The sequence below is a fragment of the Oncorhynchus nerka genome, linkage group LG5 (assembly GCF_034236695.1).
Source record: "Oncorhynchus nerka isolate Pitt River linkage group LG5, Oner_Uvic_2.0, whole genome shotgun sequence".
NCBI classification, from domain to species: domain Eukaryota; kingdom Metazoa; phylum Chordata; class Actinopteri; order Salmoniformes; family Salmonidae; genus Oncorhynchus; species Oncorhynchus nerka.
Window position 1 is genome coordinate 30,420,222 of NC_088400.1, and position 16,310 is coordinate 30,436,531.

The 16,310-nt window shown below is 45.2% G+C and overlaps 1 protein-coding gene across 3 annotated transcripts in view; it reads right to left on the reverse strand.

Moving 5' to 3' along the window:
- LOC115122190 (ras-GEF domain-containing family member 1C-like) overlaps positions 1-5,775 on the reverse strand; it is a 62,755-nt gene extending 56,980 nt beyond the window's left edge. For 2 of the 3 annotated variants that reach the window (XM_065018517.1, XM_065018514.1), the window contains exon 1: positions 5,205-5,775. The gene's annotated coding sequence lies outside the window, so the exon portion shown is untranslated. Of the gene's footprint in view, positions 1-3,641; positions 3,856-5,204 lie in introns of those variants that run through there. The other variant, XM_065018515.1, reaches the window with a different exon arrangement.
- Positions 5,776-16,310: the final 10,535 nt, after the last annotated feature.

Genomic DNA, 16,310 nt, shown 5'->3' on the forward strand with positions numbered 1-16,310 from the left:
CATGACCCTTTAGACACACTCAGACCCTGAATACACACTACCCATGGTCATGACCCTTTAGACACACTCAGACCCTGAATACACACTACCCACCATGACCCTTTAGACACACTCAGACCCTGAATACACACTACCCACCATGACCCTTTAGACACACTCAGACCCTGAATACACACTACCCACCATGACACTTTAGACACACTCAGACCCTGAATACACACTACCCACCATGACCCTTTAGACATACTCAGGCCCTGAATACACACTACCCAACATGACCCTTTAGACACACTCAGACCCTGAATACACACTACCCACCATGACCCTTTAGACACACTCAGACCCTGAATACACTCATGGTCTGACCCTTTAGACACACTCAGACCCTGAATACACACTACCCACCATGACCCTTTAGACACACTCAGACCCTGAATACACTACCCACCATGACCCTTTAGACACACTCAGACCCTGAATACACACTACCCACCATGACCCTTTAGACACACTCAGACCCTGAATACACACTCCCACCATGACCCTTTAGACACACTCAGACCATGAGAACACACTACCCAACATGATCTCACATTCTGGGCTGTGGCAAGCCCCTTTCCATTTCACGTTACGTCAAAGTAAATTATGCCCTTGTTTGGTGCACACCTGTTTCTCTCTCTAGACCGGGCCTGGATTGGAGGATTGGGGCACATGTGGTGCAGGAGTCCACCAGGGAGAGGTTGAATGACTACCCTGGCCATGGTGACTCACAGGAACCCTTATCAAAGAGGAACTTGAGCCCTCAGAGCCTGTGTCCACAAAGCGCTTCAGAGTAGGACTGCTGATCTAGAGTCTGTTCATATAATCTTATTATTATAAGATCCTATAAACTGATCCTAGAACAGCACTCTTACTCTGAGATGTTTGTGGATACGGGCCCAGGTTTCACTTTACAACTTTAAAGTGAAACTACGTAAAAAAAGAAACGTCCTCTCACTGTCAACTGCATTTATTTTCAGCAAACTTAACATGTGTAAATATTTGAATGAACATAACAAGATTCAAGAACTGAGACATAAACTGAACAAGTTCCACAGACATGTGACTAACAGAAATGGAATAATGTGTCCCTGAACAAAGGAGGGGGGGTCAAAATCAAAAGTAACAGTCAGTATCTGGTGTGGCCACCAGCTTCATTAAGTACTGCAGTGCATCTCCTCCTCATGGACTGCACCATATTTGCCAGTTCTTGCTGTGGGATGTTACCCCACTCTTCGACCAAGGCACCTGCAAGATCCCGGACATTTCTGGGGGGAATGGCCCTAGCCCTCACCCTCCAATCCAACAGGTCCCAGACGTGCTCAATGGGATTGAGATCCGGGCTCTTCTCTGGCCATGGCAGAACATTGACATTCCTGTCTTGCAGGAAATCATGCACAGAACGAGCAGTATGGCTGGTGGCATTGTCATGTTGGAGGGTCATGTCAGGATGAGCGTGCAGGAAGGGTACCACATGAGGGAGGAGGAGGTCTTCCCTGTAACGCATGGTGTTGAGATTGCCTGCAATGACAACAAGCTCAGTCCGATAATGCTGTGACACACCGCCCCAGACCATGATGGACCCTCCAACTCCAAATCGATCCCTCTCCAGAGTACAGGCCTCGGTGTAACGTTCATTCCTTCAATGATAAACGCGAATCCGACCATCACCCTTGGTGAGACAAAACTGCGACTCATCAGTGAAGAGCATTTTCTGCCTGTCCTGTCTGGTCCAGCGATGGTGGGTTTGTGCCCATACGTGACGTTGTTGCCGGTGATGTCTGGTGAAGACCTGCCTTACATACAATAGGCCTACAAGCCCTCAGTCCAACCTCTCTCAGCCTATTGCGGACAGTCTAAGCACTGATTGAGGGATTGTGCGTTCCTGGTGTAACTTGGGCAGTTGTTGTTACCATCCTGTACCTGTCCCGCAGGTGTGATGTTCGGATGTACCAATCCTGTGCAGGTGTTGTTACACGTGGTCTGCCACTGCGAAGACAATCAGCTGTCCGTCCTGTCTCTCTGTAGCGCTGTCTTAGGCATCTCACAGTATGGACATTGCAATTTATTGCCCTGACCACATCTGCACTCCTCATGCCTCCTTGCCGCATGTCTAAGGCAAGTTTGCGCAGATGAACAGGGACCCTGGGCATCTTTATGTTGGTGTTTTTCAGAGTCAGCAGAAAGGCCTCTTTAGTGTCCTATGTTTTCATAACTATGACCTTAATTGCCTACCGTCTGTAAGCTGTTAGTGTCTTAATGACCCTTTCCACAAGTGCATGTTCATTAATTGTTTAGGTTTCATTGAACAAGCATTGGAAACAGTGTTTAAACCCTTTACAATGAAGATCTGTGAAGTTATTTGGATTTTTACGAATTATCTTTGAAAGACAGGGTCCTGGAAAAGGGACGTTTCTTTTTTTGCTGAGTTTCGTTGCAGAGAGTGCATAGAGCGACATCGTGTTGGTAAATGGATGAGTGTGTTAACAGTAAGAAGCTCAAGTTCTTGGCAGTAGAGGAGAGGAGCCTCAGAAGACCACTTTTATTTTTCCCTATGACGCACTTACTTCAATAAATGTGAGCCATTGTGAGAGAGGACACAGAGGTAAGGGTTTCTGCGCTTTTCACAAGGTGTCATCAGAGAGGTGGAGAGATTGAGAGAGAGAGAGAGTTAAATACAAACAGTGAAAGAGAGCAGAATAGGCCTAGGGCTACATGCAGGGGTCTGGTGGTTAGAGAAGGCTACATGCAGGGTTCTGGTGGTTAGAGAAGGCTACATGCAGGGGTCTGGTGGTTAGAGAAGGCTACATGCAGGGGTCTGGTGGTTAGAGAAGGCTACATGCAGGGGTCTGGTGGTTAGAGAAGGCTACATGCAGGGGTATGGTGGTTAGAGAAGGCTACATGCAGGGGTCTGGTGGTTAGAGAAGGCTACATGCAGGATTCTGGTGGTTAGAGAAGGCTACATGCAGGGGTCTGGTGGTTAGAGAAGGCTACATGCAGGGGTCTGGTGGTTAGAGCATCTCTGTGTGAAAAGATCAGCTTCAGTAGCATTAGATCTACTGGGGAGGATCTCTCAGGCTGGAGCTCCATGCTGCCTGCGTGTGTAGGGGAGGGTGGGAAACATGAACCCCCTCACTCCCCCTCAGACCCTCGGGTCCTGGGAGGAGCAGGGTGGAGGCGAGGGGTGGAGGGGACTGTAGATGAGGGTGTGGGAAAGTTGTAGCAGGGCTAATGCCTTTGGTGTGGATGTCAGCCAGAAGGTCTTGAGTGTCTCTGCCCACCTAACAGGTTTTCTATGCCTAGTATAATCATAATACTTCATAGGGGACCCATGCATGCACTACAAACTCAAATACATCCTGTATCAAGGAATCCATCATTTATAGATTGTGACAGAGTGAATGTGTGTTCAGTGAGAGGTGGCTGAGGCTCTGTAAAAAGTTGGGATACTGTTCGCATTCACAATGAAATGAAAATGATAGGTAACATGCCACTGGGGCCACATCTCCAACATGTTTCCTACTCTAGTACCCCTGTATGGTTTGAATATTCAATAACTGTGGATGTATGACTATTACGATATAGAGAATACATTTGCCTACCTGGGATACACACGTCCCTCAGAAGCTCTCTAGGAAATCATCCTACACACGTGGGAAATTTACGCAGGGGCTATGATGATCTTCAGACCTCAAAAACATAAGCTGTGCACTAGGCTACATTGTACGAATATAATTCTAACAAAATAATGGTGTAAGTCCAGGAACTGATAAATAGCATTTAGCCTACTATGCTACTAGTGCTGTGAAGAGCAGAATAGTAACACCCTGTTTGAGGAAGTAGTCGCGTTTACAATGTATCCCCGCAAGGTTAATGATTACACAGAGGCAAGATAAGAAAAGTAAGTTTAGCATACAAGCCATGTAGTTTAAATGGAATGAATTTACATTATTTAGGACAGCTGTGTATTTCTTACTCTTTCCTCATGTTACCTTATTGCTGTTGCTCTAAGATGGAAACTCAGTGGGAATGTGCCAATTGAATCTCTGCAAGGAAACTCATGGTTGTATTTGATTAATGTTTGATTTTTTAAAAAGTATGTATTTCAGCAAAGAAAGAAAGACACACATCAACAGAGGACAAACATAGGTACATGGTAAGGATTTAAGAATTTACATTTTTGAAGTATTAACTGCATATTGACTAGAAGGAGACAGGAGCTTCATTTAAAAAACTCGAGTCCGCTCTCAACTCTGTGGATGATATCATCGTGTAGTTGAGGTAGTTGCCAACACTGACTCATACTGTCAGGGGGTTTCTGATCCTAACATGGCAGTAGAGGCAACGTGACCAGTGTAGTAGATCCAATGAGATGCTGCTCGGAATGATTATATATAGGTAAACATTGACCAGCACTCTGCAGAACACTTTGCACAACAATGGCTGTGTAATCTATTGAACCCATTTGCATAATACTACAAAGTAAACATTTTATTAGAGATTGAGAATGTACTCTCCTACTTATTTTATTTGGATGGTGAAGCTAAAACTTTTAATTGGGCTCTATACTCCAATATTTTGGATTTGAGATAAAATGTTATGATATTTATGCCTCTAAAAACTTATCCACTTATCATTATTCACGATTCACGATTCATTCATGATTATCCGTAATCATGGTAGTGCTCAGAAACAGTAATCAGTGACTCCAAAATGTGACGAGATACATAAAGTGCTTTCATTTCTAAACGATAAAACATATTTATGAAAATACCCTCAAATAAAAAGTGACATTCTGTACCGTCACCTCGTATAAATCATTTGATCTCAAATCCAAAATGCTGGAGCATAGAGCCAAATCAAACGTTTTAGCTTCACGCAACAAATACATATGTATGCTATAGGGGAGTGTAGTTACTGCCAACAATGACAAGTGAATTTAAGCTTCAGTCGTGCACTATTTTTTTCCTGACAGCATGTTGACGTGTTAATGCTCTGTCGTTGATTGGATCGACAAAGATTGACATATGCCAAAAGCATATTTGAATGCAGATAAAATAAATTCTTAAACACTCTCACGCACACACGCACAGACACACACACATGTGTGAATGAAATTGAAATCGATTATTCTGCTTATCATATAGTAACCTCGCTTCACTTACCAGTTCTAGACACTGTTCCCCATCTTCCCTCTTGGTGAGTATTCCCTGTATTATATTAATTCTACAGTTCTGCTAATCCAAAAATCATTGGGGGAAAAATATATTATGCAAAAATACACTAACACAACAAAAGTAAGATCCAAGGAAGCTGATTTGTGTTAAACCACAATGGAATGACGTTAGGGTCTACTCAGGGCAATGTCTTGGTTTACAGTAGCACATATATTCGTGTGATCATTCACTTGTCTTCATCTTCTAAAACGCCCTTATTCTTGAGCAAGATCCGTAACCTTCACAGAAAAATACGCGTAAAATAAACCCCAACTGAAAACCAGGAGTCTCTTCGTTCACGGAAAGTCCCTTCACTGTTCATATAGTGTCTTCAACGCGCAACAAAGGTGTGGTAATGTACCAGCTCATTTTTAAAAATACAATCACGGATGTCCAGTCCAGTCTGTGTCCACGGCCAGACAACCCCGAGAGTGACAGGCTACAGCAGGGCTGGTCAGCGCATCAGACGTCCTCACAGAGCTGGCAGAGAGGAGAGGGAACTAACGACGATGAATAGAGAAATCCAATATCCTCAGCATACAAGTCACCCGCGAGTCTCTCTCTCTCTCTCTCTCTCTCTCTCTCTCTCTCTCTCAATACACACACCTACCTGCACGAGTCCTCATCTCCGCCTCTCTCAACATTAGCAATTTCTTTCATCCTATATATTTATTGATACTGTGAATTAAGCGTTTGATTCACTGCATAAATAGGTCATAGCACATGTATAGAACATCAAAGCACATGTATAGAATTTCATTGTTTGCCTTTGTATTTACACACACTCTTTAATAAAACAATGACACAATTAATTGTAATATTATTTGTTAATTATTTACTGATTTGACAATTAGTCACTGTTGTCAAGTTGAGTTTATGAGTGTGTTGATACACTACATGACCAAAAGTATGTGGACACCTGCTCGTCGAACATCTCATTCCAAAACCATGGGCATGAATTAATATGGAGTTGGTCCCCCCTTTGCTGCTATAACTGCTTCCACTCTTCTGTGAATGCTTTCCACTAGATGTTGGAACATTGCTGCAGGTACTTGCTTCCATTCAGCCATAAATGCATTAGTGAGGTCTGGCTCGCAGTCAGCATTCCAATTCATTCCAAATGTGATTGATGGGGTTGAGGTCAGGGCTCTGTGCAGGCCAGTCAAGTTCTTCCACACCAATCTCAATAAACCATTTTTGTATGGACCTCGCTTTGTACATAGGGGCACTGTCATGCTGCAACAGGAAAGGATAGGGAGACTGTCATGCTGCATCCCCATGCATCCCCATTCCCCAAAATTTTGCTACAAAGTTGGAAGCACAGAATTGTCTAGAATGTTGTCGTGAGTTGACCTTAACATTCATCTAAAGACTGTTATTTATCTAATCAACTAACTATGTTTCATTGTTGCCCGATTAAATGAATCATGTAACGAATACCTCATTATGATCTTGAGCGACTTGTCGTGTAATCCTGAACAGAACTACAGAGTTGATTGTTCCTTCCATTCGCTCTTGAAGATGCTTTTTTGTTGGTCCGCTGTGTTAAATTCTTAATCATTCATTTTGCTCGAAAGGGGCGGTTCTGGCGGGCTGACACACTCTCTGCCCTCACGTCGGGGCGGTGACTACTCACTGTGCAAAGTTATGGATAACAATGATCTCTTATAATTTATCAAATCATATCCCTCTCTTAACAAAAACACTTTCATAATTTTTCATATTACATGCACAAACCATGGTATGGAAAATTCAGCTATGTAATATGTGTATTTATTTTATAACATTTCTAATGACATCACAAAATAACAAACAAAATTATATTAGTGTTCTATAGATTGCCTCGGACCGTTCCCCATGTTCTACGTTAGAAATATTATTCCAGTATTCACTTTTGAACGTATTAGAGTTTCAACAGGAAAAGGTCTGTTGAGACAAAGCATATTCCTTTGGTGAATTTGGAGAGTACAGGCCTGGAACTTCTCCCTTGATTTACAACAGGATGTGATTGTCAATCCCCACTAGTTCTATCCCCCCCATCTACGGGTGAAAGGAGGTCTGATTGAAGTTAGTCATTGCAAACCTGATCTGACCTATTTGGATACTCGTGGTCAGTCATGACAATGTCATTGTATGCTGTATCGTTAAGGTTTCCCTTCACTGGAACTAAGGGCCTAGCCCGAACCATGAAAAACAGCCACAGACCATTATTCCTCCTCCACCAAACTTTAGACTTGGCACTATGCATTGGGGCAGGTAGCGTTCTCCTGGCATCTGCAACACCCAGATTTGTCCGTCGGACTGCCAGATGGTGAAGCTTGATTCTTCACTCCAGAAAACGCATTTCCTCTGCTCCAGAGTCCAATAGCGGTGAGCTTTACACCACTCCAGCTGACACTTAGCATTGTGAGTGTTGCAACAAGGACTGACATTTTTTACGTGCTACATGCTTCAGCACATGGTGGTCCCGTTCTGTGAGCTTGTGTGGCCTACCACTTAGCAGCTCAGATGTTGATGCCCCTAGACGTTTCCACTTCACAATAACAGCACTTACAGTTGACCGGGGCAGCTCTAGCAGGGCATAGATTTGACAAATGGACTTGTTGGAAAGGTGACATCCTAAGACGGTGCCACGTTGGATGTCACTGAGCTCTTCAGTCAGGCCATTCTACTGCCAATGTGTGTGTATGGAGATTGCATGGCTGTGTGTTCTATATTATACACCTGTCAGCAACAGGTGTGGCCGAAATATCCACTATCCACTAATATCCAAATCCACTAATTTGTCCACATACTTTTGTATATAGAGTGTATGTGTATACTGAGTCAGTAGACAACACCACCCAGTGGTAAAGAGGGTTCAATAGGGGACATTGTTTCTCTCCAATAAGTCACATAGCTTCCACATCTCAACAATGTAGCCTACTGAATTGATACAACAGGCCTGATAGATGGAGAAAGAAAGAAATACTACTATTTTAATATCTGCTGTCTCAGGTTGATCTTTGAGTTCAACAAGGTTACCCCAATAGCTCTCTCCAGACTCATTATGTCAGACTATAAAATGTTCTCTCCTAATCCTCATCAAAGCCCTGTAAAAGACAGAGCAGAGCAGGGCTCAGCGCAATTAATCCGTTGCTATAGGAGTGGCATGCTAGCTCTCTCTAGCCATGACCCTCAGAGGCCCACTATGCTAGCTCCTCAATATAATATTTGACATTTAAAGTCACTTCAGATTTTTTTTAAAGAGTTAATTAATAGCATTAAACCACTTAAGGATGACAATGGTGCAATGTTTACAACCGCTCTCTTGTGCCAGGGCCAGGGGTTGATTGTAATGATATACTTGGATGTTGTCATTGACACCATTGGAACAGATTTCAGCATGGTTGAGACACACACATTGGGGCATGTTTCCAGAAGATTACGGGATGTACTTTTACTTCTGATGGTTTTTTATTGAACCACACAGAGACCTAGAGAGAGAGAGAGGGGGAGGCAGAGAGAAATAGAGAAAGGGAGAGAAGGAGAGAGACTGCAATTAAAAGGATTGATGTCCATGAAAAGGTCCTTGCTGAGTTGTAAAGGCAGGGGGGGGGGATTTTAAAGCTCTGGGCTTCTGGGGCTGTTTTTGGGCCAGAGGGGTGTGTGTCTGACATTGGAGCATTGGAGGACAAACACAGAGCCACACTCCTTGCTTGTGCATAGTCAGTCAGTCAGTCTGTCTGTCTGTCTGCATTTTGGTGTGGTTGATCTGTGTCTCCCTGTACAAATACTGATTACACAACAGGACTGTGGCTGCCTCATTCTCTCTCTCATTCTCTCTCTCATTCTCTCTCTCTCTCTCTCTCTCTCTCTCTCTCTCTCTCACTATTTCCAAACAGTCACTAAAATAGCAGAAGAAGGCAGATTCACAGTTATTGCTGCCGACAGCTATCCAGCCACTATTTGGTCACATCATCACGCGACAGTGTCACTACGTTTTTTCTAACAATGTTAATATGAGTGTAAGTAAAAATGTAATCGAACTGTATTTTAAGCTATAATTCTTAATTCCCTGTGGGCCTTGGTCAAAAGTAGTGCACTATGTAGGGAATTCGGACACATTCCTGGAGGTGAGCCCTCAGAGGTAGATTTCCACATCACTAAGACTTCTCCTGGCAGCACAATAACGGCCTAGTGCTTTCTTAATCGAACCTGACCCTGTCCCTAGAAACTCCCTCTTCCAAGAGCAGCCATTTTCTCCCCCTTATTGATGCCCTTGGACTTGACTGTTTTAGACTCACTCCTTCCTGCTGTGTATCCGACTGTGTTCCTATGACATCATTCTAAGCATCCTGATAATGAGTCTCACAGCACTTTATATTGTGTATTTCCCTCCATCCATTACTAACCCAGGAGATGCACAGAAACTACTAAAGAAAGCTACAAACCACCACACAATGCCTAGTAGTAATGGGGGAAAAATCTATACAGTTACGTATTTGGATATTATTTTGACGATATATCGTATCTGTCACGCCTGCTCCCGCTCCCCATCTCTGGCGCTGGAGGGTGCCAGGCTGCCCATCATTACGTACACCTGTCATCATCATTACGCGCATCAGCACTCATTGGACTCAACGGGACTCCTTCATTTACATTTACATTTAAGTCATTTAGCAGACGCTCTTATCCAGAGCGACTTACAAATTGGTGCATTCACCTTATGACATCCAGTGGAACAGTAGTGCATCTAAATCTTTTAAGGGGGAGGGGGGGTGAGAGGGATTACTTTATCCTATCCTAGGTATTCCTTAAAGAGGTGGGGTTTCAGGTGTCTCCGGAAGGTGGTGATTGACTCCGCTGTCCTGGCGTCGTGAGGGAGTTTGTTCCACCATTGGGGGGCCAGAGCAGCTTCACTTTGTTGATTGCCCTTCTATATCTGTCTGTTACCCAGTTTGTTCCCCATGTCAGCATTGTTGTTGTTATGTTTCCCCTGTCCAGACACTGTCCTCCTTTATTAAATGTTCACTCCCTGTACTTGCTTCTTGTCTCCCAGCGTCTGTCCTGACAGTATCGTACCGTTTTGACAATATCGCAATATTATTCTTGCATTAGTTGGCTGTACCTGCACCAAAACTCCAGTATTTTTCCTTCTTAGCTTGTTCTCCATCTTATTTTTTAAATAGGGAGCCAATTTGTTTTCAGCACTTTTATTTCACCTTTATTTCTCTCTCGTGTCTCTCTGCAGCAGACATGTGGTGGGACATATCTTTTTAACATCGAATCGCAATAAAATCACAGTACCGAATCGCAATACATATACAATCGTGACAATTGTGAGAATCGCAATATCGGCACCTAAGTATAGTGATAATATCGAATTGTGTGGTCCCTGCCAATTCCCAGTCTTAATGCCTATCCTGTCAGACAACAAGGCTAGCAGCGAGACCATTGGCCAGTCATGTCCAGATCTATATACACTGAGTAATACCAAATATTATGTAATAGACTGACCAGGGGAATCCAGGTGAAACCTATGATCCCATATTGATGAAGGGGAGGAGACAGCTTAAAGAAGGATTTTCAACCTTGAGACCGATGAGACATGGATTGTGTATGTGTGCCATTCAGAGGGTGAATGGGAAAGACCAAATATTTAAATGCCTTTGAACGGGGTATGGTAGTAGGTGCCAGGTGCACCGGTTTGAGTGTGTCAAGAACTGCAACGCTGTTGGGTTTTTCACACTCAACAGTTCCCTGTGTATATCCACCACCCAAGGACATCCAGCCAACTTGACACAACTGTGGGAGGCATTGGAGTCAACATGGGCCTGCACCCCCACGGAACTCTGCCAGGTTGGCGCCTGTATTCTCAAAATGTTGGTGACGTAACAATACTAAAGCGCCTACGATAGTTCCCCATGAAATAAGTCGCCGTAAACAAGCAAAACAGAGCGACGAATTTAACAGAGGATTTTATTGATTAGCATTGGGGATAATGTGTATCCATGTCTGTACTGTGTTGGGGTGTCAACAAATTGCATATCTGCTTTCACTGGCTATGGAGTAGAAAGTGGTTCTCTCAGAACGTTCATGCAGAAACCGCATTGGCCCAACTCTCTATATAGATGGCTCTGGTCATGTCTATTGGCTCCATAGAATTAGGAATTGTATAGGATCTCTATGATTGGCTCATTGGATGAGACTGGGTGACTTAGTGTAGTAACACTGGAGGAATGGAACCCTCAACCTCTTATGTTACCAGGGTCACCCAGAGGGTGGCTGGCCAGACAACAACAACAACAGGATGGCAGCAGATGAGAGGAAAACAGGATGCTTGTCTCACCAGTCTTTGGCTGATTTGCTTCTGTCTGACATAATGCAGTCAAATCCTCATTAAGTTGTTTTTTTAGCACTCTCATTGACACAGGGGTGGTAAAATCATGTCTACATGTAACACAGTGATTATTCTGATACAAAGAACAAATAAGTCAAACACACTCTGTCCCCTGAAAATTAATAGACTGAACAATTTATAGGCCTTGAAGAGGTACTCACTCTTGTATGAGAGTAGTCTACTAGGAGAGAGAAAGAGTGCGAGAGAAAGAGTGTGTGTGTGTGCGAGAGAGAGAGAGGGAGAGAGAGAGAGAAAGAGAGACAGAGAGACTTTTGGTCTTTCTTTATTGAAACATTCTCAATTCATTTAAAACTCACCCCCCCACTCCTAAAATAAAAAAATAAAAATATATCCTGTACAAATCACCATACACAAAAAAAAACTCTCCTACAACCGTATATCCAAAACATCTTCCCCAGCAATACAGACAGCCCCCCCAACACACCATATCTCCTCAAACATCTCCACACATTTGATCATTTTATAGAACTCAAACTCAACCCTAAGGCGCGCAGAGACCATCCCATTAAACAGTAGTAAAGGATCTGTTATCCCCCCACCTTTGACCCTGTTCCTCCTTGTTAGCCAAATAGCTAACTTTGCCTGAGCAAACAGAAAATTCAACAAAACACATTTTTCTTTCTCCTTACTCGAATACCTGTATCCCATTATAAACATCCCAACAGCAAAAACCACCCCCAACCTGTCACACAGACATTCCAACAGAGACATTAATGGCATTAACCTGGTGCACACAGAAAACACATGAATTACAGTTTCTTTCATTTGACAGAAAGGACACCCCTGCCCAATTCCCGGATCAACCCGTGCCAACCAGCTGTTAGTGGCCAGGGCTCCATGAAGAACCCTCCACTGGAGGTCCCCTGACCTCTTTGGTACTGGGGGTTTGTAGAGCGCCCTCCATCTAAAACCCACCATACTCTCCGCCCCACATACCCCCTGCCACTGATGTGCCTTCACTCCTGTTAGGCTTCTAATGCTCCTAACCTTAACACAGAGGTTGTAGAGGGCTTTACCTCCCACCCCTCAAACTCCCCCAGGCTCGGAGTGTTAAAATCTAACAAGTCCTCCAGACCCCCTTGCCAGTCTCCAGTCTCTGCCGTCACCTGCAGTGGCGGGAACATTGGTGGCCCCTCTCCCTTTGGCCTCTCAAACACCCCCTTACCGGCTCAGACAGTGCCTCCTGGACCTCCTCCAGGAATCTCTCCAGCAGCCTAAGAGACGTTATTCCTGTTTGTTGCGCCAAGACCTCCGGGGTTTTCCACCCCTCCTCTCCCAGCAGTCTCAGGTCACCCAGCCTTTGTAAACCCCCTGCCATCAGTTGCCTCTGCAGGTTGGCCGACTGAACCGATCTCAAAGGGATGGCTGGGTTGTGGAAGATAGGCTCCTCCCACACCCACTGCCCAGGCTCCACACCCCCTTCTCGTGTGGGTCTTAGCAGCTGCCAGGCCCTCAGCACCGCAGAGTAAAACTCTGAGAGACCTGCTGTACTCAGCCTCTCCAGCTTCATGAGGAACAGCTGCCGGTCCAACCCTAATCCGCCAGCTCTCCTCAGCAGCGCATGCTGGTTCCCTCCAGCCAACATCAGTGTGGTACAGCAGTCTCTGCACCGCCTTTAGTCGGAAAGCAGCCATCCTGCTCTCCAGTTCCACCAGGCCCTGTCCTCCTTCGTGGACGGTCATGTACAAAACTGCTGCCTTCAGCCAGTGATGTCCCGACCAAAAGAAGTCCACCAGCTTGCGTTGCAGGTCTGCAAGCAGACCGGCGGGGGGTTGAGGACAGCCAGTTTATGCCACAAGGAAGATGCCACCAGGTTGTTGATTATCAGCACCCTCCCTCTATATGACACTTGGGACAGGAGCCACCTCCACCTGGCCAGTCTTGACACCACTGCCTGTGACAGCCCCTCCCAGTTCTTGCTGACCCACCTCTCGAGCCCAGGTACACCCCCAACACTTTAAGCCCTTCACAACCCCACTGCAAACCCCTGGAAGCAGAGGAGGAGCCCTATCCCCCATGCCCCACATAACAGAGCTTTGCTCTTTCCCCAGTTTACCTTAGCTGATGAAGCTCCCTCGTACACCTTCAGACTGGTCTCTAGTTCCTGCATATCTTGCCCATCCCTGACCATCACAGAAACATCATCTGCATATGCTGAGACTGCTATTCCTGTCACCACATCCATGCCTGTCCAGCACACTCCCCGCAGTCTCCTGCGTAGCAGTCATAAAAAAGGCTCAATGGCTAGTGTGTACAGCTGCCCAGATAGAGGGCATCCTTGTCTAATCCCCGTCTCACCCAGACTGGCCTACTGAGCCCCCTCCCACCTTAACCATACATGACGCCCCAGCATACAACAGCTTCACACAGGTCACAAAACTCTTCCCAAACCCAAACACAGACATCACATTAAACAGATACTCATGATCCACTCTATCAAAAGCCTTCTCTTGATCTAAAGAGACCAGTCCAAAGTTCACATTAGAACCTCTCGACAAGTCCAACATGTCCCTAATCAAGAACAAGTTGTCCGTGATTGAGCGTCCCGGTACACAATATGTCTGGTCCTTGTGTATTATAGAGTCCAGATGGGACTTCAGTCTGTTAGAGAGGACCTTGGCAAAAATCTTGTAGTCCGCACAGAGTAATGCCACAGGCCTCCAGTTCTTAAGTTCACACAAGTCCCCTTTTTTGGGCAGGAGAGTCAGAGCCGCCCGACGGCAGCTCATCGGCAACTCTCCTACCCCGACGCATTCACGCAACACGCAAAAAAAAAGAAATCCTGTCCAATTGTTCCCCAGAATTTTTTGTAAAATTCCACTGGAAGTCCATCGACCGCGGGTGCACGACCGGGGACATCTGGGTTACTGCCTCTGCCAGTTCATGTGACAACAGAGGAATGTCCATTTCATCCCTCTGTGCCCGAGAGAGCTTAGGAGTCCTTCGAACAAGACCTGAGCACACATAGGATCACACATTTCTGCCCTATACAATTCAGTATAAAACTCCACAGTCCGCTCCCGCATCTCCCCACCACAGAGGTCACCCGCCCATCAGACAGCCGTAGACAATGCATACCCTTGGCTTCACTGCTCTGTCTTTCCAAACCAAAGAAGAAGGAGCTGGGAGCATCCATCTCCTTGAGCATGGAGAACCTAGCTCTTACAAGTGCTCCCTTTGCTTTAACCTGGAAAAAACTGCCCAGGTCCCTACGTAGTCGGCTAAGTTAGCCTGGAGGCCTACATTGCCTTGCCCCACCATCTCTACCTCCATCTCACTAATACACCGCTCTAGTTCCCCCAATACTCTCCTAGCCTCTGAGGATGAGAGAGCTGTGTACTGTTGACAGAAAAGCCGAATTTGCACTTTCCCCACATCCCACCATTGACTCAGAGACTCATACTCCTCTCTTCGCTGCCCCCATCTTTCCCAAAAAGTCTGGAAACCTGAGCAAAAGGTGGCATCTTGTAAGAGCTTTACATTGAACTTCCAATAAGATGCCTGCCGGGCCCTGGTGAAATAGACAGCCGAGCCATGGTTATGTGGTGATCCGAAAACCCCACTGGGAGAATGGTAGCACCCAGCAGCCTATTGCTCTGATTCCTGGACATGTAAAACGATCAAGTCGAGCTGCACTCACCCTAGCCCCAAAAACCTTCACCCACGTATACTGTCTTGTGTTTGGATGTTTAGTTCTCCAAACATCCACTAGGTCAAACTGATTAAAGATGTCCCTTAACACTCCCACTGACACTGAATGAGGCTCTTCCCCATTTCTGTCTTTTGTAAAATCCATTGTACAGTTCCAGTCACCTCCGATCACCAGCGTCTCCTCAGGCGCTACTTGTGAGAGTTCCTGTCTAAGACTCCCAAATAGAACCCCTCTCTTTCTCTCCCTGTGTTAGGCGCATACACATTTATGAAGACAAAAACCATGTTGTTAATTTCTGCTTTAACAACAAGCAACCTACCCCTACACACCTCCTTTGAGGAGCAAATTTTTTACAGCCAGACCCGGTGCAAAAGGACTGCCACCCCTGCACTAAGATTTGTCCCATGGCTCAACACACTTGCCCCTTTCCACCAGAGCCCCCAATCAACTTCATTCACCACATCACTATGAGTCTCCTGCAGAAACAACACCTGTACTTTTTTTTTTTTGTTTTACATATTCACCCAACACACTCCTCTTTCCCGCATCTCTGGCGCCATTTATATTGAGCGAGCCTACCCGAAGAGTCTCCATAAGAAGTGGGAGAAAAGCCAGCAGAGAAATAGACCAATAGCAAAGCTCAAAAAGCCCCAGTGTCAGTAAGAAATTAAACATTTAAACAGTGTCTGAAGGTAAACCTTTACGCACTATTGTGACCCACTTCCTCAACCTAAACCGTTTCCTGGGTGAGAGGGCACCATGCCCCTCATTTCTCATAGCATGTTGTACTGATCTTACAAACTTTCTAGGATCAGGAAAAAAGTCTCAAGATTAACTTTTTTCCCTTAGTCTCATTCAGGAACCTTGTCAGTTCTCTCAACGTGTACTTAGACCCCTCTGATTGACTGGCTGTCAGCTCCGGGCCAATTGAAGAGGAGTCTGAAAAAAATAACTCCTCATCCTCTTCCTCAGACTCACTTTCCTCCTCTTCTCTATCTCC